Source organism: Ambystoma mexicanum, chromosome 7p, assembly GCF_040938575.1.
Source record: "Ambystoma mexicanum isolate Mex_15411 chromosome 7p, UKY_AmexF1_1, whole genome shotgun sequence".
Lineage (NCBI taxonomy): Eukaryota > Metazoa > Chordata > Amphibia > Caudata > Ambystomatidae > Ambystoma > Ambystoma mexicanum.
In genome coordinates this window covers 74,259,880-74,283,297 of record NC_090939.1, presented here as the reverse complement: position 1 = coordinate 74,283,297, position 23,418 = coordinate 74,259,880, and the positions used below count along the sequence as shown (strand labels likewise).

The window sequence follows — 23,418 nt, the reverse complement described above, 5'->3', positions numbered from 1 at the left end:
AGAGAGAGAGAGAGAGACAGGGAGAGTGGGGGAGAGAGAGAGAGAGAATGAGATAGAGAGATAGAGAGAGAAATAGAGAGAGGGAGAGAGAGAGACAGAGAGAGAGAGAGAGAGAGAGAGAGAGACAGGGGGAGAGAGAGAGAGAAACAGAGACAAAGAGAGAGAGAGAGAGAGAGAGAATGAGATAGAGAGAGAAATAGAGAGAGAGAGACAGACAGAGAGAGAGAGAGAGAAACAGAGACAGAGACAGAGAGAGAGAGAGAGAGAGAGAGAGAGAGAGAGAGAGAGAGAATGAGATAGAGAGATAGAGAGAGAAATAGAGAGAGAGAGAGAGAGACAGAGAGAGAGAGAGAGAGAGAGAGGGAGAGAGGGAGAGTGGGGAGAGAGAGAGAGAGAGAGAGAGAATGAGATAGAGAGATAGAGAGAGAAATAGAGAGAGAGAGAGACAGAGAGAGACACAGAGGGAGAGAGATAGAGACAGAGAGAGAGAGATAGAGATAGAGATAGAGAGAGAGAGAGAGAGAGTGTGTGTGAGTGTGTGTGTGTGTGTGTGTTATGTAATGTGTGTGTGTGTGTGTGTGTGTGTGTGTGAGTGTGTATCATGTAGTGTGTGTATGTACTGTAGGGTGAGTAGAAGGGTGCGTAAGTGCATGGACAGAGTGAGGAATGGTGTGACCGTGTGAATTTAGGAATGTAGTGTACAAACGCACGTTGAGGGGTCGAGGGCAGTCATGCATGGAAGATGTTCATACTTTACCCCTTGTAGGCAGCATACATTCCGGCCATTTACTTGTGGGAAAGCATTTACTGGCCCTTTCAAATATATGCCCCCTCTTTCTCCATGCTCTCCCCCTTTTGTTTAAAAAGAGTATTCACACACTGGCGTAGTCAGCTGATAATCTCTCTGTGTGTTTTATATTTTTTTTGCAGATAAACACATGATTGGGGCAAATAATTCCGATGAGTGCTATGCTGGTTTGCGTGGCATTAATATTCCTCTTGTTCCACTGGCGGTGCTCCTTCATCGGGTACCACAAAACCTTCATCTGTGGCATAGGGAATTTCTATTATCTTTTGCAGTACAGGGTCGGTTTCGCCTTCATTCTCCTAACAAATCAACTCAGTATTCTACAGCTTTCCAAAATAGAGGTCCCTCTCCTTCTCCAGGTCTTCCACAGCTGCTTTCAGCAAATGAATGAGCTCTGCCGACTCCTCCTCTCCGTTATCAACTCATGCCTTTTTATTTAACATGGGGCCCGATTAAGTTAGAAGCTACACCATTCCTCTGGGGAGCTACTGCTGTTCTCTGTGGAGCAATTTTCGGCATTTTCTTTATGGTTTGAGAAGGGTTTGTTTTCGCAGTCTTCGCTTCTTTGGTTCCCACCAAACTGTCCTCTGCACTGGAGTATAGTGACTTTTGGGGTTTGTTGAGAACAGGCGCTGCAATAATGGGTGCTGGTGCAGTCTCCTGACCTTGTCGGGCTGCCACCGGGTCATAATATTTTCCATCATAATTTGCATCAAAATCTTTTTTTTATTTTCATTGTTTATTGGCGAAAACAAAACATTCAACCATAACAAGTATACAAACTAAAACGACATATATACGTAAAATGTCATTTTAGCATTCCATAAAAGATTAAAATAAATAATTTACACAATAAAATTTAATTCATCAATTTCATTCAATGTTAATGAATTTAAAAAACCCACAACACAAATAGATACTTAACTATTACCACCACTCAGACATATAATCTCCAAAAACTTTGCAAGTCGAGAAACTTCACTTTACCTAAACATGTGGCTAAAAAGTCTGTGTTTGGAGCTCAGCTTACTACAATGCATTATCAGATGGTCCAAATTTTAAATTGTCTGATTCTCCACAGAATCGGCAGTGTACATAATCTACCTTCAAGTCTCTAAAACATTTCTGAACTTCACAATTCTGTAGCAATTCCATCTAAATCTCATGAAGTCCTTTTGAACTTTTGGACAGGGGAATAGGTTCCAGTGCACAGCTAAAGGTTCCATAACCTTATGTTCGTGGCTAAAATGTGACATGCTAGCTCCACTATGAAATTCATTCATTACAATGCACCAATCAGATTTCATCAGACTTCTTTTTACACTGTTAGGAGTAATCTTTAAAGCTTCCACTGATGATCCTTTTTCACACAGTATATTATCACAGAAACTGACAAACATACAGAGCTCTTTCTCTGTTTTTAATTGCATAATTTTATTCAGTTCCTCATACATTGAGTCAGAACAGAGAACCAACATTTTTCTATAAAAAGCCAGCCACTTCCATCTGACCATCAACTTAATACTGCAAATACCAAGGTCATATGGTATTGCCGATGTTGGAACTGCTTTCAGAATACCCAAAACGCCTCTCCAAACCCTACTTTCCATTTAATTTTGAAAGAATCCATGTAGGGTAAATCTCAACTCCATATGTTAGCTTTGGGATCACTGTTGAGGTGTAATATTTAACTAACGGGACCAAGGAGAATTTACAAAATTTATTTTTTATGTATTTCAACTGGCCGACCATCTGATCAGTACGATGGATACAATAACTTAGCATTCTATCTCCGTTCAAAGTTCCAGTGATATAAAATCCTAAGTATTTAAACTCTTGACCTTCACCAATTTCACTCCACTCAGAAAACAACTGCTCTTAGCTATGCTCTTTTTTGAAGTGAAGGTCAAGACCTTAGTTTTCTCTGCATTGAGGCGTAGACCATTTCTGTTAGTATACCCATCAAAAGCAGTGATTACCCTTTGCAAACCAACCACAGAGGATCACACAAGAGAAAATCGTCAGCATATATTTTCCAGACAACTCTCATTGGCCCAATTTTGGGAGGTGCAAAAGCAAGATTGCCAATTTCTTCCTCCACGTCCCAGACATAGAGGTTGAAAAGGCAAGGGGCTAAAATACATCCCTGTCTTAGACCATTGTCAACCATAATTGCTTTAGAAATGGCCCGCCTTGTTAAGCCTTACCTGGATTGATGTTGAATCATGCAATTTGATTGACAGTTTCAAAAGGCCCTGTGGAATACCCCAGTTATTTAATTTCCACCAAAGTCGATTCCTACTTTCCAGGTCGAATGCTGCACTCAGGTCAATTGAGGCAACATGAATGGTTTTATACCGACCAGTCTTAACTGAATCCTGGAGACGTCTAAGGATGTAGCCATTTATTATTGTTCCTTGACTTGTTCTGAATCCTGGCTGCCATTTTGTAATATCCACCCTTCCTTTGCCCACATTTCAAGATGATTCAACAAAATTTGCGGCAAAGATTTTACTATCTGCATCAATGATTGAATTAGGGTGGTAATTCTTAGGGTCACATCAAGGGCCACTCTTATAGATTGGTATAATGTAAGTCGTGCTCCAAGTATTGTTCATTTTTAACAATGTCATTAAATAAGATCGATAGAATAGCAGACCACGGGCCTCATTACGACCCAGGCGGTAAGTTACCGCCTGGGTCGTACCTTTACCACCATGGCGTAAACTATGTTTACGCCATGGTGGTTGGCGGACTTACCGCCCCATTCCGAGGTTGGCGGGGCGGTAAGTCCCCAATCCCCATTTACCCTTCCCCATTCCCATTTTTGCCCCATAGGGCATAATGGGAGTGGGGAAGGCGTTAATTACGCCACCGTAAATTACGGTGGCGTAATTAACAACAAGGTCCCTTAGCGCCATGGATTTTAACACCTGTTAAAAGCAGGTGTTAAATCCTCCATGGCGCTAAGGGACCTCGGAATCAGGCGGTAAGGGTTGCGCTGTTTACGCCGCCGTAAACCCCTTACCGCCTGGGTCCTAATGAGGCCCCACACCTTTGTAGTTTCCTTAAGGACCTTGTTAGATGCATTATTGGGGCCTGGTGCCTTTGATTGACTGGCTCTTGCAATAACATCGAATATAATTTGTGGTTAGAAGTCAATCCAGCTGCAACATTAAGCTGCAAGGGGAACTTTGCAGGACCAGAAGCCTTCACAATGGGAGGCAGGCAGCAGCCCCTGCCGTACAGCTGAGGAACGAGAAAAGCTGTCTGCGTCCAAGCACAGGTGCAGCTGGAGCTGCAGAAGCTGCCGGGATCAGAGGGGATGCAGACTGCAGGCAGAGCAGAGAAGCCGGCGTATATGAGGAGACGTGGCCAGAAAAGTGGCGGACTGCACTTTAGCTCTTGAGAAGGCAAGCGGGAACAGTGGAAGCCGCCGTAAGGAGCCGCGAAGAACCGGTAAGTGTTAGAAGACACTGCGGGAACCAGAGCGCTTCGAAGGGACTGCAAATATGCAATGGCCCATAAGCACAAGTGAGTGCAAATTCTTTTGAATGCCCAACTAAATGAAAATGGCTTTTGAATTAAAGCACATTATATTGATTACCGAACTAAATGAGAACTCGTATTTAATTACGGACAAATGATATTAAGCATCATACGAACACTTGGAAGTTAAATTGACAAATTGTGAATATCAAATTGTTTAACAAGTGGACTCAAGAACATTGATGAGAAATGACCTTGATTGGTGGAACCACAGTTCAAGAACCTGAAGGTGATCCAGAGTAGAAGTAAGTAAATACTATATAGTGCATGGTCATGGAACTCTCAGGCTTGGGAGTAACACACGGCACCCTGATCATGAAATGGGGCTTGACTACATTAACAGTAACCTGAATACACCTGTGACCAGATTTTAAAAAGCAGTCCATGCCTTTTGGTTGTGTCACTTCTTGTTTTCAAATTCACGTGAAACATTTAAAAAATACTCTTTTGAAGAAACTCTGAAAAGTGGGCGTTTGTGTGAGAATGCAGTGTGAGTGAATGTGAGAAGGTGTATTGGTGAATGATTGATGGGTGAATGGGTATGCACGTTACTGTGAATTATTTGGGTGGGTGGGTGGGTGGTTGTGCGCATGTGTAGATAATGCAGTGTGAGAGAAGGGGTATGGGTAAGTGATTCGTGGGCCAATGTGTATGAATGGGTTTGAGTCTGAATGTTCTGGGTGGGTGTCAATGTGGAGAATGCAGTGTGAATGTTCTGGCATGTTGCTGCAGTCAGTGTAGCCATTTTGTACTCTGACATGACATTTTTTATTGTGTAACTATGATAAGGCAAGCATGATAAGTGTTCTTGTGTGTCTAGACTGGCCTACATTCGAGCCAGGTTTGGACATGTTTTCTTATTATAGAATTGCATTTTTACTGACAAAGCCAACAGGAAAATGTTATGTGGGGCTACTGGCATACTGGCCGAGCCAGCTTCGATATTTTTCTTATAGTATCATTACTGGCATTAAAGCCAACATGAGTATGTTCTTATATGGGAACACAGCACATATGTGTGCAGCCACCATAGACACAACTGCTAGTGAGGAATGTGGGGGTGTGGCAGGCCTTTGCTCATTATGTTGGCTCAGTCTCCTTGTGGCCTGGAGCCAAAGGGTAGGAAACGAATGAGGGTCCCTCTCTCTCTCCCTGCATTCCTTGCCACACTCAATATGTGGGAACGTTCTAACAAATGAAAATGCTTCAGTAAACTTCCAGCACCTGTAAATATATATAACCTGCTACAATCTATGTTCTTGTTTTTTATCTGCAAATCCCGACAGGGGATGACTGTAGATTTGCTTGGTTCTGGCTCAGCTTCTAAGGGTTGAGTTTGTTGACACACATTCTTTCATTTCATGCACCCATCACATGTATTTCATTTCCATTGCATGGCATCATTTGGCTGTGGACGTCTGCTTACAGTAGGATAGCTCAGGGGCAAAGTGCTTGCCTTGGAAGCAAGACAACATGGAGCAAGGTTCGAACCCGGGACCGCACTTAGAAACCTCTGGGTATCAAGCGCGTTATAAATAACCCATCATATCATATCATTAACAGTAATTTGGTAATATGGGCCTATACACACTGATATTAATACTACATATGGTGATCCATTCTTGTATGAAATGTATATCATATTACAGTGATATTGTAACCATATTTTTCTTAGTGTACTGAGGAACAATGCTATGTGATGCAACTTCCTGTTTTGTCAAGGGGTGAAAGGTCATGTGCCATCACTTCCTGTGATGTCACTTGGGGATGGGGTAAAAGGATATCACTTCCTGTGATGTCAGCAGAGGTCAAAGGTTGTGTGAAATGATGTCCCTGTTGGGGTGCTGTCTTAAAGGGAACACTGCAACATTGCTGGGTGTGGTAGAGCTGAGAAAGTCTTCGAAGGTTCTGGGTGCATCTTGGAATGGGTCGAGACCCAAAGAGGCTTAATACTTGGGGTTGGAGAGAGTACGGGACAGAGGGTAATCGCGTCAGAATAGTAAGTGCTTGTATCAGGGTGGACTGGTTATAAGAGGGGGGTTCTTTCAGGGTCGAATCAGGGCTGGAGATCAGTTTGTGTCCGCTATGGTGTTGTACAGGGGCAGAGGCAGAGTCAGGCAGCTGCCCGTGTGGGGATTCAGAGCCAGACCCAGGATTGTAAGGTTATAAGAGTCAAGTATGTCTTCAGGGGATTTTTTTCTTTGGGGGTAGCCTTGGGTTGACTGGCTATAGACGACTATAACCAGACTTGTGCTTCGTGACTTGCAAGTGGGCGATCTCTGTCTTTAACATCTTAACTTGTTCCTGTAGTTTTTCCTGCGTGTCCTTGAGCGATCGTGTTCTCGATTCTGACTGTCTTTTCGTGGTTTCTGAGATCCAATCTGGATAACTATCCCACTGTTGTTGGTGCAGTTGTGCTCCTTTCTCTTCAAGGGCTTTTCGCAGCGCTATTATCATATCTATGCCAAATGTGCCCTCACTGAGGGAGGAAAGGCATACCTCATGAAAGTCGATTTTGTGGACTGTGTGGTGAAAAGACACTTGAAATGGTTAAACATTTGATAATTGGCTGTGAAAGTCTTGATGTGCTGTGAAGCAATTTCTTGAGAGCATACAGTAATCAGGTAGAAGTCACTATGGGAATGGTTGATGAGTGGGAACGCTACCAATTTAATCTATTATATCGTTATACTATGATGATTTGAGATGAACTTGATCAATAGTCGGTGTAATATTTGTAGGTCCACAAGCCAACACACGAAACCAACGCTCAACAGGTGTCCAGCAGAGCAAACCCGCTTCTTGGGTTTTTATACAGTAATGCACACATGTCTTCTATGGAAGGGGGTGTTCTTTGTATCATACAGTTTCGACAGTATACAATGTTTCAGCACAAGCTGCATGATTCTCGTAATACAACCTACAAGCATTGGAAGGGTTCTCACACCTTGGCGAGTAAACTTTGCAACAAGCAGCAGACATGCTTGATGCATTCCTAGCGAATCAACTGCAGTTCTCATACGGCTCAGGCAGTGCCCGTCCACCAAATGTTGTTAATTCTACCGGCTGAGCCCGTCGCTCCTGGCGATGTGGTGATGCAGTTATGCGGTGATCTAAAACACGCGTGTGCCAAACAGGAACTATGTCCAGAGTTGGAGCCTTATCTTTGCATTGCCACGATAAACGCTGATCGGCTGGTAATTGTTCTTCAAGCTGTGGGATTCACCCCTCAAGGCATGGCGCCACGCCCTAACCATTGGGGGCATGGCACGCAGTTTGAAGAACACTGTCATCTAAGAACTATAGCAATTCCATGAACCACCCATTTTCTGCACACCCAGATGTGCCTGTGTCAGTTGCACATTAGTGGTGCTTAAGAGCAGAAGACAAACGCTGATCACTGCTGTGCAGGGCTATGTGGCAGCTCGGGAATGAGAGACAAGTTCCAAGCAAGTTATTTGAATAAACAAGGGCAAAGCAACGCCTGCAGAATAGCTTGGCAAGATGACACAAGAGCATTCCCAGCAGGGCTCAGGTTCGAATCCCCAGTAGGAGGGAAGCAAAAAACAAACGTGCCCTTCTCCTGCCATTCAGCAATGGTGCTCCGGGTAATATAAAACAAGGGAATGGTGGCAAATTTCCCCCAAAAGTACAGGAACGTCAATCCCCTTAGTTCCCGCCAACCTCAAACTCTGGCTTTCATCCTCTTCTGTGGCTCATAGCCAGTGGGCATCCCGGTCCAGCACTCCTAGAGAAGTATGTAGAGCTCCACTGTACTGGCTACTGCCGAGGTGCATTTCCCCAGTGTGGAGGAGACTGCTCCCTCACACCAGGCAACCATGCTCGGTGCTCACTCCTTGCGCTGCAAAGGTGTGGCAGATTTCTTTCTTTCTTTATTTTAACGTTTGTGAAGCGCACCTAACCCGGAGGCAACTGGGGCTTAATGAACAACTGACTGATCATCACCGCCACAGGTCTCTTGGGGACGCTGTGTACCATTTGCAGAACTTTGTGGACAGTTCCTGCCCTCCGGGCTTCATTTTAATCCAGCAGACAGGGTACAATGGATTAGCATGAGGGGCTCTCCATTGGAAAACAGAGGGGGAAACCTGACCTGTCACCTCCAGCCAGTAAACCTTCCCCCAATGGAAGGCAGCCAAACTGTCTGGTGGGGGTTCTGTTTTCTGTGTGAAGGCTCCGTCAGCTGAAATTGCAGACTGGTCTTGCTATGGACTTTTACGCAGACAAAGGCCCTCATTTAGGAATTGTCCCGTAATGATATATATGGACATGTGGTCACCCTAGCTCAGGGGGACCTGCAACCTGTGCCTCTCTAGATGTTTTGGACTAAAATTCCCATGAAACCTCACTACTGATAATTCTGGCTAGGGCTATTGGGAGTTTTAGTCAAAAATATATGGATAGCCAAAGATTGTGGATCCCTGCCTAGCTGCTGCACTTGTGCTATATGACAAGGGGTCAGGAATGGTGCTTTGGCCTTTCAACTTTTTCAATTGAAATGGACCCCCAACACTTTGGGGAGAGGGCCTGCTTCTCTGACAAAGAAAGCTTAATGGCTTTATCTACGGGGGACTTATGGGTTCAGCTATCCTGGTGGCTGTCTTTCTTTTTTCTGCCGTGTAGAGGACAATAAACCTTTTACTTGTTATTCTCCATAGCACGCAACCTCTGCATGGCTTTATTGAGGATGTTGACACAAGTTCAGGCACAAGTTTAGGATGTGGTCGTACACATATTCACTCAGGACGGTAACATTATATTGCTCTAGGAGGCCTGTAATCCAGCAAGGAAGAAGTTAAAAATGTAGTGAAGCATGAGAAATACATATTTTTTCATGAACTCTTCCCATTCCATATTATATATCAATTATATGATCAGATAAGTCCACCAGAGATAACAAGAAATGCGCACCTACTGAAACTTCTTATGCCTCAAAAAAGTACATTGCAGTGTTTCACTGAAAACCTTAGATTACATTGCATCATGTGACGAATCATTGGCTTTGCACTTCTCCCCAGGGGGGAACCCTTTCCATTAGGCCATGGAGGTAAGGCTGCTACCAGATAGTCTCCTGGGAGTGGTATAATGTGGGAGGATCTCATGGGGAGGGACTCCCCCCTAGGTAGAAGGACGACCATCTAGGGTATAGCCCTTTCGAGAACATCAGACCCCCACACACTTTAGCCTCTCCTTCTTCTACTAACCTCTTCTTAGACAGTAGATCTATGCGCCGTTATAAAGTAGATTACCTCAAGGTCCTGTAAAGTACTGCAATGAAAAGAATATCAGGAACATAGGTAATCCAAGTATTGGGACGAGGTGAAACACAGGAACAATGAAGAGCAATGCCAAGAAGAATCTGCAGCAGTGTAGACTTCTCTTGAGGCATGGTTTCTTTTACGCGATAAAAACCAAAGAAGGATTGCCTATCGGAGAGACACAGCCAACCAGGACGAGAGACCATAAAGCCCGGCAAGCACAAAGGAAACGCGGATAAGATCAGGATAGAGCCAAGAGCAGTCCACTCCCGGAGTCAAGAGGACAATGGGATTCCTTTGTCCGGCGGCTTACAGATGGTAACGGGAGGCTGGCAGACTGTGACGCGAACGCATGAGGCAGCGTCCATACCGTCACTCCAAGGGCAGGGCAGGCAATCCACGAGGTGAAGGCACCAAGACCCGGAGATGCCCACATCACAGAGAGACCCCAGGGAGAATCGGCTTCGCATCCCGGGATTGAGCAAGGTAAAGAAAAGGCGCAGGGACCGGTAGGGTCTGGAAGATACAGGAGGCAAAAACCATTTATGCAAATAACGAGCAGGAATATCTTCTTTTTGTGTCAGTACTTGGCAAACGAGGCAGCCAAGGGGAGATAAAGAGAAGGGGAGAGAAACCAGGGTCATGGACACAAGCCAAGACAGTGATACAAGTCATTTTCCTTGTGGCAGTACTTTGCAGGAAAGTGAACCATTTGGGGCAAACCAAAGAAGAAGAGAAACCGGAGTCGATGCCGAAACCAGGAGGGCAATATCAGTCAGCTTCCTTGTGGCAGCATTTGGCAGACAAGTGGACCAAGTGGGCCTAACCAGGGCCGGCGCTAGGCGCGTGCAGCATGTGAAGCTGCACTTGACCCCACGCTCATAGAGCCCTGTACTAAGGGCGCCGTTGACTCCCTCTTCTTGCAGGCTGCAGTGTGGGCTCTGTGGTCAGAGTACCTACGCTTGCGACAGTCCACTCTGAGTGCATGGACGGCCCACGCTGTAGCCTGCATGAAGCGGAAGCTTATCCTTTTCAAAAGCGGCTGTTCTCCCTCTAGGTTTGACTCCCTTTGTTTCTTCTGGTGAGAGAGCTTGTCACCTGTCAACCTCCAGCTGCGAAACTGTAGAGAGAAATGCTCCGCTCCGAGTGGCCCAATAGGCGCTGCGGGCCTCGTAAGCACTGCTGATCACTTTCTTTCTTAAAGCATAGCATTTAAAGTGGGTGCCATTTAGTAATGATGGCCTATTTAAGAGACTGTTGTTGTGGACAAGGCATTCTTAAGGCCTCATTACACGGTATGCGGTAACCATGGCGCTATGAGCGCCATGGTTGCTGCCGGTATTTTACTGTGTCCGCCTTGGTGGATGGCGGAATTACCGGCCTACTCCAAGGTGAGCGGGGCCGGTAATTCCCCATTCACCAAGGCACTTTCCCATTCCCATTTTTACCCCCATAGGGCTCAATGGGAATGGGGAAGGAGGTAATTACGGTACCGCAAATTGCGGTACCGTAATTAGCACCAAGGTCCCTTTGTGGGCCCGTTCCTTAATGGCTGGTAAAACCAGCCGTTGAGGTCGGGTCCGGCAAAGGGACCTCGTAGTAAGGCGGTAAGGGTTTACCGGTACCGGTGCCCTTACCGGTACCTGTAAACCCTTACCGCATACCGTGTAATGAGGCCCTTAATGTTTTAAGAACTGCAAATGGCATTTTTATTTTGAAAGCACATGCAAAGCAGCAGTTAACTGCCTAAAATCTGTTCCTTCCTGCAGCACAATTAAACATAAATTGCACAAAGCCATTTTAGCTATTTGCCTTATTTCCACATGTTTATATTTACCAAGCCAAAAAATGTTTAAGTAAAACTTTCCTCACATTGTATATGAAGCATGCAAGTGAGCCATGAATATTTACTAAGGAAGCGACAAGAGAGGTTGTCATCCTGGGGATTGGAGGGGATATTTTCTCTGGTTCTGGCCCTGTACTGATTTTCAAGTCGATAAATGTGGGTGGACAGCATCCGCCCACTTTTTGAACGAGTGGATGCGTTTTTGAGGTCAGCATTAAAAAAAAGTTAGCTTGTTCAAATGCTCAGCTACTAGGATTTCCCACCGGGTTGTCATGTTTCCAATGCAGACGCTTACCCACAGGAACACATAAAAGTGCCATTAAAGCACACGTCTCATGTTTGGATTTTGTTTTTTTGGGAATATTTCATTAAAAATTGTTGGGCTGAAAAGGTGGGCACCTTCTACACTTTGCTAGATATAAATTTGTTTTTTTCACCACGTTTTCACTCCTGCCTACATACATAGTGGTCATTATCTTGTGATGTCACTTGCTGTGACTTCACTTCCTGTGATGTCAACAAATGCAAATTAAAGGCCCCACACTTAATTTGCTGCACTTGGCCCCTCAAATCCTAAGGCCGGCCCTGGGCCAAACCAAAGAAGAAGAAAAAAGCCAGAGTTGCGGATCCTCATAACACTCAGAGTTGGGTATTTTAAGTGTGGAACCTAATGAGGAGAAGACATGGGGAAGTGAGTCATTCCCCTTGGTTGTAAGAGGCTGTGCTACAGATACCAGGAGAAGCGAGACATTCTCCTGGTAACTTGGACCAGGAGGAAGGTGCAATAATCCTGGGGAAGAGAGTCATTGCCGCAGATCTTTTAGAGACCGAGACCAAATGCCAGGAGAAAGGAGGCATTCTCCTTGTCCACCGAGAAAGTAAATATTGTTTGGAACATTGTGACCTGCGGAATGAGTTACTCCCCTACGTTGTTTGAGACTGAACACCAGGAGAATGGAGGCCTTCTCCTGGACCCCTAAGGAAAGATTGTGTGGAACTTTGACCATAGCCCAGGAGAGGGCAGGCATTCTCCTGGGATCAGAACAGTACTGCTTTATTCCTTAGATTCCTTAGTCACCTTAGATCTTTAGTTGAGGCAGGGAAACCCCTCTTGGAAATAGGAACCGATATGTTTCCTCTCTCTGTATTACTTAAATAAATGTTTTTAGCCCCAAACATGCCATCTTTGTGTCAGAGCCCTTCTTCTGCACCATTACAATCAATAAACCTTTGCTGCTGATACATGCATGCAGGTTATCCCAGCTGAAGGCAGGTGGTCCCCAAACATCGGAGATCTAGAGGTGTAGTTGCCAGCGTATCTGGTAACATACACACCACAAGCCAGTGAAGGTAGTTAGGGTGTTGTTAGTGTGAGGCTATGTCCTTCGGTAGACGCTTACCCAATTCGAAAATACAAATAATAAAATAGGACAGGGGGAGCTTCTTCTGACGAATACCAACATGCAGCAGTCTTGCATTGTGCCATGGGACTTGTTGGCATGGGTTCCATGTGTTTTGCCGCACATTTGGTCTCAGTGTTTTTACTGCACATTTTTTACCTCATAGCTTCTCACCATCTCATATTGCCTCACCCAAACCCGCCCTCAGCATTTTGCAGCAAAAATTCAGTAAAAAATGTGGGGATAAAAAAAGATTTTTGTGAGCTTTCTGCAGTAAAAAAGACTGGATACCATTGGCAGGTACATCCACTGTGTTTGTCTCCAGCTATGTGTGCTTGCACAGTATCAGTTGGGAGAGAGTTTGTGTGTGGGGGTGTATGCGTGTGGGCGCACGTGCACACAGTATCAGTTTTAAGAGAGTCTGTGTGGGTGTGTGTTTGCGCATGCACAATATCAGTTTTGAGAGAGCCTGAGTTGGTGGGTATGCGTATGCACAGTATCAGTTTAGAGTGTGTCTGTGTGTGTGTGTCTGTGTGTGTGTGTGTGTGAGAGAGAGAGAGAGAGAGAGAGAGCGTGTGACCTGCCTAACTTCCGGGGGGTTGGCTGGAGTGTTTTCATGCTCTTCTCTTGCTCTCCAGGGGAGAGCTTCACAACTCTTGTATTATCAGGTCTTGCAATAAATGACATTACAGTGGACTGTGGCTACTGCAATCCCTCACCACCAGCAGAGCAGTGATCAGAGAATACCTGTGACAGACAGGGCTCCTCTGCCAAGAAGAAAGCTACAATTATACCCTTTTTGCTGAACATATTTATATATTTTTCAAGCTGTTTTATCATGATTTCTGTACTGTTCCAGTATTTTTTTTATAAAACACAGCATTCTTAAAAGCCAAACATTAACACATACAACTACCAACTAGACCCGTGTGCTGTATCTTGGCTTCTTCCTGTTTAAGTGCTGTGATATCATGGTAGGATTTTTGGGGAATTAACTTCATTTCAACGTGGTCAAGTGCTAAGTTGCAAACCAATCTCAAATCCAGTCTTCACCACTTAACTATATTGTGTGATCCTGGGCAAATAATTGTATCTTGCTGCACCTTATATACAACATGTAAAGGAAACTTCTGTAAGTCCTGCTTTTGCACTGAATAGATGATTACAGCATTTTTACCGTGATTTTTTTTACTGCAACATTTTTGCTGCGATTTTATTACCTGATACCTGATGCTAAGAGCCCGATTCATAGAATTGTTTGAGCGGAAAATAGGGTACTTGCGCGCCAAACTGGTCATAAATCTGCATTCGTCGATTCATGGAATCGAATGCACTAAACTTTTCCAGGACTTGCGTGGAGTTCGCGCAGGCTCGGCAGGTCTCTGCAAGCCGTTGAGCGCCTTGCGGAACATGGAAAATGGGGAAGAACATGCGACAAAGTGGGCGTTACGAGGGACGGCCCGCAGGCAATCTCTCACATGCGCACAATTGCGCTGAACGGCACGTATTCTTGGAACCACCTGTGCAGCCTCTGGCATATTAATGGCCACGCAAATCACTCGATCTCTAGGCCACCCGTAGGCAGGCATAAGTACGCTCGGGCGTAGGATTCGCACCGTGGAGGTGGGCTTGCATGTCGGGTATAGGGGTGCGTGTACACAACCGGGGTTCCGATCTGACTTAGGGGCGCACATACCCAGTTTAGCGGGGTGCAGGAACGGTTGACGGGGGTTTGCACGCAGATTTCCAGAGTAATTACTGAGTTACGATTTTTCATCATGTTGTCGGGGTTCCAGAAACAGTTACGGGGGACCCTGTGCAGGGTCCCCGAGATGCAGGCCTGCTTGCTGGGGACCCCACGCACTGTTTGTTTGCGAATACAGTTACTTTGCGCAGTAAATTCCATGAATACGCATTTTTTGTTCTGTTCGCAGGCTTGCGCAGTGTCCTTCACGGCACGTGTCCCTTTTGGGATTTATGCGCACATTTCCATGAATCAGGCCCTAACTTGCAATTGCTGCCTTCTGGGTTTTTTAGGTTCCTCCATACTTAGAATATTGATTTGGTATGAGTGTGTTCCTTTTTAACCTAGGGTGGACATTGGCAAAGTTTATAGTACTTTTAGGTGCTGCGAGGGATTCATGCAACGCAGGTTTGGAATTTTCAAATGTAGGCAGGTCTGGGATGGGTGTGTATGTTCGTGCATAACAGTGTGCACAGTGTTGCACACGTTTATTTGCATACATGCCACCCAGCTCCCTTCCATTGCGGAAATTATAGTTTCTTTGCATTCTGAGACCTTTAAACGTATAGTAGTGGAAATCAAGAACTACAAATCTGAGAATGCAAAAAAAAGTAGTAACAGGAGTGGACTAAACTCCCCAAAATGGAATTGTACATGACACATGCTATTTGCATTTTATAGCAAACTACCTGCTGTCTGTCTGGACTTGGGTCAAAACATCTATAGACCTACAGAATCTCCAAGGCTGGTGAAGTCAGGTGTTTTTTGGGTGGGAATTCAACATAGCATAGTTCACACTTTTGTGGCCACATGGCGGGTGAAAACACCCTATTTCGTTTTATGGTGGCTGAAAGCCCATTGATTTATATGCGCGGGCAGGGGATTTGGCGGGTGAGAAAGCTGCTTACAGGGTGTGTGGGGAGGGTGACACCTGCCAAAAGTGTGCTCTCGCTACATCTTGGTTACGTACATGCCACTCCTCCCAATTTAGGTGGGAGACTGATTGAAAAAAACAAAGAAAGAAATATTGCTCATTTTTACTTGCTCCTACCTAAAACAATTGTAACCACAGTCATAGCTCTCAACTCACCCGCTTTTGGCGGGTGTCACCCGCCTTGAAAGCAGATGAATCACCTGCCAAGTCCCTCATACGCCCATTCACTTATATGGGCCTCTCACCCGCCAAAAAGAAAATCGGGTGTTTTCACCCGCCATGGTGACAAAAAAGGTTGGGAGCTATGCACAGTGCAATCCTATGGGGAAATGAATTTCTCCCTCTTTCTGTGCTGAAATCTCCCTCCCAGGTGCTGCAGAATGATGGCATGCATGTGTTTGGTACACCGTGTTGCCATAGCCTTAATTATTCTCTCTGGGCTAGTGAGGGTCCTGCTTGTTTTCAGACAAACGCAGCCTAAACGCGTGCTTTCTTATTCACTGATGCAGTCCATGCACGCGCATGCCGGGGACACTACTCTGGCAGTTTGGCGCGGCGTGATTAGCGTCGTCCTGCGCGCGGGATTGGATTCGCGGCGGCGCGGGATTGGATTCGCGGCGGCCATTTTGTGGCGCGTGAGAAATTTCCTCACTTCGAGAAGTTTCTGCACTTCGAGCTGAGGCGACGGCTACAGCCTACAGGTGACTAGTTTGACTATCGTTTATTTTCAATCTTTTTTCCCTCTTTTGCTAGCAATTGTGCTACATTATATGCGTGCCTCATTCACGATCACTTAATCCTGAGTGAGCCTAGTTTATCCCTTTGAAGGGCGCCGCGGGGTCATATTAGTCCAGCTGATTTGTCACGCATGCCTCAGCGGCGTTGTTCGCACCGTAAATGGAGACTTTTGCGGGATTTTGGGGGGCCTATAGCTGAGTTATGTACATTTACATAGAGAGAGGCACCTTCGCACAGATAACTCACGACGCGTTTCTCTGTAAACGAGATCCGAGTGAGTAGCTGAATGTGTGGTTTGAGGTGTATTTTTATTTTGTGTGTGTTTGGCTTCTGGGTCTATATGTGATGATTGATTGCATGTGATGAAATAATGTTTGAATGGTTGGAGCTGGGCTGTAGTGTTGAAAGAGGTACATCAGTTTTGTGGCATAACAGTGACAGTATATATCAGACCTTTCCATCATATGGCTAGTTACTGGATTTATATGGCAGGTTAGCAGGTATGCCCATGCCCTTCAGATACTCACATGCAGATACTCCTAAAATAGCCCAGATATTGGCATAACATGTTCAGTTAGTGTCATAATAGGGCATAGTATACTTGGCATATGCTGCATACTGGCATGATATTGCCATGTAGATTATATGCCACCTACTGCCACATTTTACACAGGTAATATCTCCACGTGCCTTTGTGGTTTCATGTGTCCTGGTATCCTACTCATATGGCAGGTATTGCCATCATATGGGAATGCATTCACAACATAGTCCCAGGTTTTGCCCTATATGCTAGATATTGTCATATGTTTAGGAACACCCCCCTCATTCCATACACACATAGGCACTCACACACATACATACAGACAGACATGCACTCACGCGTAAACAGATGCAGGCTTCCACATAAAGCAGCGCATCCACAAAAACCCATTCATACACAAGCACTCTTACATATACATACACACATACACACGATTACTGATACATAGAAGCGACAAACAAACCCAAACTCACACAGGCACATACTCAAATAATGGTATTGTCTGCTTAGTCACAAAGGGAATGCTTAATGACAGAGCTGGGTTAGTGGACCAGTGAAGAATTGTGTGGGTGAGTGGTGAGTGTGTACTTCTTAAACAACAGGGTCACAATAAACACACACGTTCGAAAATTTATGTTGCAAATAAAAGCAACACACAAATTGACAATAGAAAAACGAATAATCAGAACAAAATTGAAACAAAACGTCCAATTATATAAATATGCACAAACATAGACAATATACAATGTTAATAAATATGTGGGGATAATAAATCGTAGTGTTTTTCATTTAATCAAAGTTAATCTATCTAGATATCTGATCACCTCTAACGTAATGCAACCCTGATTACCTGAAAAGAGACCCGACCAAAAATCAGTTGTGCATAAAAAGGTAGAACTATGAACAAACCTTCCAAAGTGTAACATTCTATGGTCCCGCAGGAATGAAGATTACCCCTACTAGCTGTGCAGGGAATAATAATTCTATTAAAGACTAGGAGGCGAGCATTATGCTTCAACTTCAATTAATTACTCTTCAGCAGTTTCAACAAAAACACACATGAAAACTCAGAAAAGTGTCCAAAATAAACTTTTCTTTCTTATACTACAAATCCTAAGGTCTCTGTAGTCCAACCTTGCATAGCCCAGCTATGACACACATCCTGTGCCTGGGCTCCTCCTCTCTTTTACGTGCTCTGAACTGACACTTGAACTTCAGAACCATGTCCCGCCAACAGTGCAAAGACTCCAACTCGTCAAATGAGGCAATACTGCTCTCTCGCTTTCCCCTTTCTCAACTGAAGCTCTGATGCTTCCGCTCACTGCTCTCAGTTATTCTTCTGCTCTTCCCCTAAGGAATATACAATAAACATATTTAGGGTGGCGTCCATGTACTGTTGTAATCCCCCAATATCACAATATACACAGTACATGATCGGGTGGGTATTTAATGCTCGCCTCCTAGTCTTTAATAGAATTAATACTCCTTGCGCAGTTAGCAGGGGAAATCTTTATTCTATGAAAAGACTGGAGGAGAGCATTATGCTTGTTCAAAGCTTTCCCAACACTGTAACGGCTAGGCCTTCAGCCGGCTTAAAGTAAAACTCTTTAAATGTACAATCACTAGCCCAATCAGCTGCTGACATAATCTCACTCAGTGATACACCTGTCGTAAAGGCTCAGGTAGCCATTGAATGCGCTCCATACACTCTCAAATCAATGCCTGCTGCTAGCATTACTTCTTTAACCCATCTCGCGATAGTGGCGATTGCTACCGCCTGAAAAGGCTTCCTATGCGCAATTAGCAATTGAGTGGTACCAGCTGCTCTGCTGTCCTATTTTCATATTCTTTAATGCATCTTGCTACGCACCACTTCGGGTTACTCTGGAAATTTGGATAACGGACCATATTGGTCCTTGTCTTAGTCCTCTTGACTATGGAGAAAGTCACTCCTTCTGGACTAAAAGATCTCCTATTAATCTCCAACACCTTGACGTCTGATACACACTTACATGATATTAAGTACAACAGCATCGCTAATTTACCTGATAACTGTTTCAGTGACAGATATCTATCTGCTGGCCAGCTCTCCAGTAGACGGAGTACTACTGTTACGTCCCATACGGTATTATATGTAGGCTCTGGTGGCACCTTATATCTAGCTCCTCTGATGAGCCTTACCACTGCCGGATGTTCCCCTGCTGGGACTCCTTCAATTGGGAAGTGTCCTGCTGAAATCGCCGATCTGTAAACACCTATGATGCGAAAGGCTCTCCCGTCCTGCAACAATTGTGCTATGAAATTCAAAATCGACACTACAGGTGTCGAAATGGGATGAAGATTTCTCCCTTTACACCAGTTTGATCATTTGACCCAAGCAGCGTCGTAGCTCCTCCTAGTGGATGGATTCTGCGATGAGCTCTGCAGCCTGAACCGAAATGCCTGGCAGCGTCTCATGATATCCTGCACGTGACGAGTGGGAGAGTCCCTTTCACTCTCAGAGGATGATACGACCCAGCTGGGCCCATGAGCAGTCTCCTTCCTGAAGGACCGGAGATCAATCCGCTGTTAGCTCCATTAGCGTCGGAAACCACACTTGCGACTTCCACAGAGATGCTACTAAAATTTATTCTGTGCTCTCCCTCCGACACTTCGCTAGAACTCTGCTCAACATCACGAAGTGGGGAAATGCGTAGTGCGAGCCTCCCGACCATTCCTTTAGGAATGCTTCCGTGCCTTGAGCCTCCGGGCCAACCTCCAGCTGAAGTAATGAGCTGTCTGAGTATTGAGTCGGGATGCAAAGAGGTCTATGTGTATCGGACCCCACCTCACATTCAGAGCCTGAAATACTGCTGGATCCAGTCTCCAGTCGCTATAGTCCGTCAGGTAACAGGAGTTGCAGTCTGCACTACATTCGGCACTCCGGGCAGGTATTCTGCCGTCACTGATGTTCCTGACTGGAGGCAAAAGTGCCAAACATCTTTTGCTAATTCCACTAATAACTTGGATTTCGTTCCTCCTATGTGATTTATGTAGCAGACTGCCGAGATGTTGTCCCATCTTCAGCAGGACGCATGACTTCACTTTCCCTCTCGTGAAAGCTTTGATCGCAAACAATCCTGCCAGGAGTTCTAAGCAGTTTATGTGCAGGCGAACTTCTTCTTTGCTCCATTTCCCTCCTGTCTCTAGCTCTCTGCATCTCGATCCCAACATATGCAGCTGGCGTCTGACTCTATCACTAGGTCGAGACGATCTCCAAAGATGGCACGCCCATTGCAGGCGTCCATATCCTGCAACCACCACTCCAGTTCCGTGATGGACTCCTGATCTAGAGGTACTTGCTGATGATACTTTAAATCTTGCTCCAAGTCTTTTATCTTCAGTCTCTGCAGGGCCTGGTAATGTAACAGGCCTGGGAATATGGCCTGAATGGAGGCTGCTAACAACCCCACTATCCTCGCCAGTACTCTGATAGAGATCACTCAGGAATGCTCTGATCTCCCTTTTGATATCTCTTATCTTGCGTGCCGGAAGCTCTAACGTTGCTTTCCTGGTGTCCAGGACAAATACCAGAAAATCTAGCCTCTGTGCTGGCTTAGTGTCTGACCTTTCCACATTTACTAGGAAACCCAACTACAAAAGTAGTTCTTGCACCCATTGTGTCTGATACGTCAGCACGGGGCGGTCTTTTGCTAGGAGTAGCAGGTCATTTAGATATATAATTAGCCTGAAGTCTTTCTCGCGAATCGCCGCTGCTACGGGCTTCATCAGTTTGGTAAACGCCCAGGGAGCTGATGAAAGCCCAAATGGCATCATCTTGAATTGCCAGAGCTGCTTGTTCCAGCGAAAAGCTAGGAATGTCCTGTAATTCTCTTGCACTGGTACCCTGAGGTAGGCGTCTTTCAGGTCTAGCCTCGTCAGCCAGTCTCCGTCTCTAAGGGAGTCTCTGAGCTGATGGATCCCCTCCATCTTGAAATGGTGGTACACGATCCAGCTGTTTAATTCTTTCAGATTTATAACCGGTTGCACTTTCTCCTTCTTGTGCACTAGGAACATATTGCTCAGAAATCTGGGGGATAGTGTGCACTCCTCTATGGCTTCTTTCTTGGCAAGTAGGTCTAGCTCGTGATCAAAACAGATAAGCGCTGATGGTGCGGCCAGCCTATCTGTATGGGCGGCTGTATGAATTCCAGCTGCAGACCTCTTACGGTTTGCAAAATCCAAGCATCTCTGGAAAGCGCACGCCAATTTCCCCAAACATATTTGTCCTTCCCCCTACCAGAGGATAACTTGTTTCTCTCACCTGGTGTGAAGCTTTGTCTGCGACCAGCTCCTCTTCCTCTGAGCCCTCTAGGGAAATGTCCCCTGGCTGGGAAGAAGGTGTCCTGTTGTTTGTTTTCCCAGAGTTGGGCTCTGGGATTAGGGGGCTTTCTTCCTCCCTGCGATCGACCAGCCGCACGACCCCTGAAGTGGCTGGTCCCGGCAAAAACTGTTCAGAAACACTGTCCGTATGGAGGCTTGTGCCTTCTCCAGTGATGGATAAGTGCCGACGAAGTGGCCCATCTCCTTTCCAAACGTCTCTCCGAAAAACGTAGGCCATGCGCGCCTTCTCCAGCCTCATATGAAGCGAGGTCGCTTAGCTTCGGATCAATCTTTAGCAGCAGACCTCTCCTTCTCTCCGAAGAAATGGCGCAGTTTGCGTTGCCCGAAAGGCAGACCGCACTTTGTGCCCAGCTTGCTAGCGCATCACGGTCTACTTCCTCCCCTGTATCCTTAACCCATTCCCCAAAGTCCATAATCTTGGCGAGAGGTCCTGACAAGTCCAGCACCTTCTCTTGACAGCTCCTCCACGATTCCTTTTCCTTTTCGCGGATCCTTACTGGTCTTAGACACAAAGGTCGACATCTTGGGATCCAGCTCAGGGGTCTCTGCTACCTTTCCTGGAAGATCTGGGTGTGGGCATTCCGTGCGCCGGTGTTGCCTCACCTCCTTGTCGAGTGCTTTACGCAATCTAATGGTCATATACTGCGCAACCCTGGGTGAGGGCTGCCAGTCTGAGGACCTCGGGTTCCGGATAATGTTCGGGTCAAACATGTCCACTGTGTCCTCCTGTTCTTCCTCTAGGTGTTTCTTTTTGCAGGCTCTCTTCCCCCCGGTGGGTTTCTCCCATTCTTCCTCTGCTACCTCCTCTCCTTCATGAGAGGACAGGCCACCCTCTGCTGGCTCCTCTTCCGAGCATGGGTCATCTTCTCCTGTATTATCTTCCTCTGGAGTGGGGGTCGTGAGGCCTGGCACTGCCTGGTTTGTTTGTTTGTTTATTTATTTCCATAGCGCTCCGGACCCGGGAGTAAAAGGGCGCTTAGTACAAGTTACAAGGCACAATACATGGCAATAAGCAGTAATAGGTGAATAACAGTTATATACAGAATATACAGACAGTGGAGGTAATAGCAACCAATAAAGACAAAAATGAGACATGTGCAATATGTACAATTTATAGCTAAGACTAACTTAAAGGTTGACTTTTGTCAAAAGCCACCCAATGGCAAGCTTCCTGAACGACTGGAAGGATTTGGATGACTTAATATTCAGTGGCAGGGCGTTCCAGAGTTGGGAGGCGAGGACAGTGAAGCTCGAGCCTCTGGCTCTTTTAGAGGTAAATCTGGGTACTGTGAGGCATAAGGTATTGGAAGATCTCGTGGTTCTGATGGAAGATTTCATGGTGAATTTGTTAGTCAGGTGGGGGGCTAGATGATTGAGAGCTTTGTAAGTGGTGAGGCAGAGGGTTTTTAGATCGATTTTGTGTTGGATAGTGAGCCATTTGCATGAGGTTCGGGTGGCAGAGATGTGCTCTCGCCTGGGAATGTTTAGCGCTGCCCGTAGCGCATTATTTTGAAGGACTTGGAGTTTACTAATTATCGCTTGCTTAGCCCCTAAGTAGAGGCTATTACAGTAATCTAGTTTAGATTGTATAAGGGCTCTAGCTAGTGTGAGGCAGCTGTTAGAGGAAAGAAATGGTCTAGAAGCTCTAATTAGTTTTCCCGTATAGGCCGTGGCTGAGGCTGTTGAGTTGACTTGCTTAGTGAGGTTAATATTGGCATCGAGGTAGAAGCCAAGTGTTTTCACGTTTTTGGCGACCGGGATGGTATTGCCATCAATTGTGATGTTGGAATAGTTGGGACGGAGTTTTTGTAGGTTGTACGGAGAACCAACAATGAGCAGTTCAGTCTTCTCGTCGTTCAGGCAGAGGCCATGTGTGGCCATCCATGCCTGAATGACAGAGAAGATTTCATTGATCCTGGCTACATCGGTATTGTAGTTGCCCGAGATGGTGAGGAGTATCTGGGTGTCATCCGCGTAATTAGTGTAGGTGACACCCAGACGATCCAGTTTATCAAAGAGGGGCTTTGTAAAGATATTGTATAGGTTGGGTGAAACACTAGAGCCTTGTGGGACACCGCAGGTGATAGGGATGGGGTCTGCTGCTGCCACCGGAGAGAAGACTCTCATTGTTCTATTGGCCAGGAAGGACTGTATCCACATGCCAGCAGAGGGGGAAAAGTGGGCGGCCGAGGAGAG

At 45.7% G+C, this 23,418-nt stretch overlaps 1 pseudogene; it reads right to left on the bottom strand.

The window, feature by feature from the left end:
• Window positions 1-832: 832 nt before the first annotated feature.
• Window positions 833-21,439, bottom strand: LOC138525906 (uncharacterized; annotated as a pseudogene).
• Between the last annotated feature and the right edge of the window lie 1,979 nt (window positions 21,440-23,418).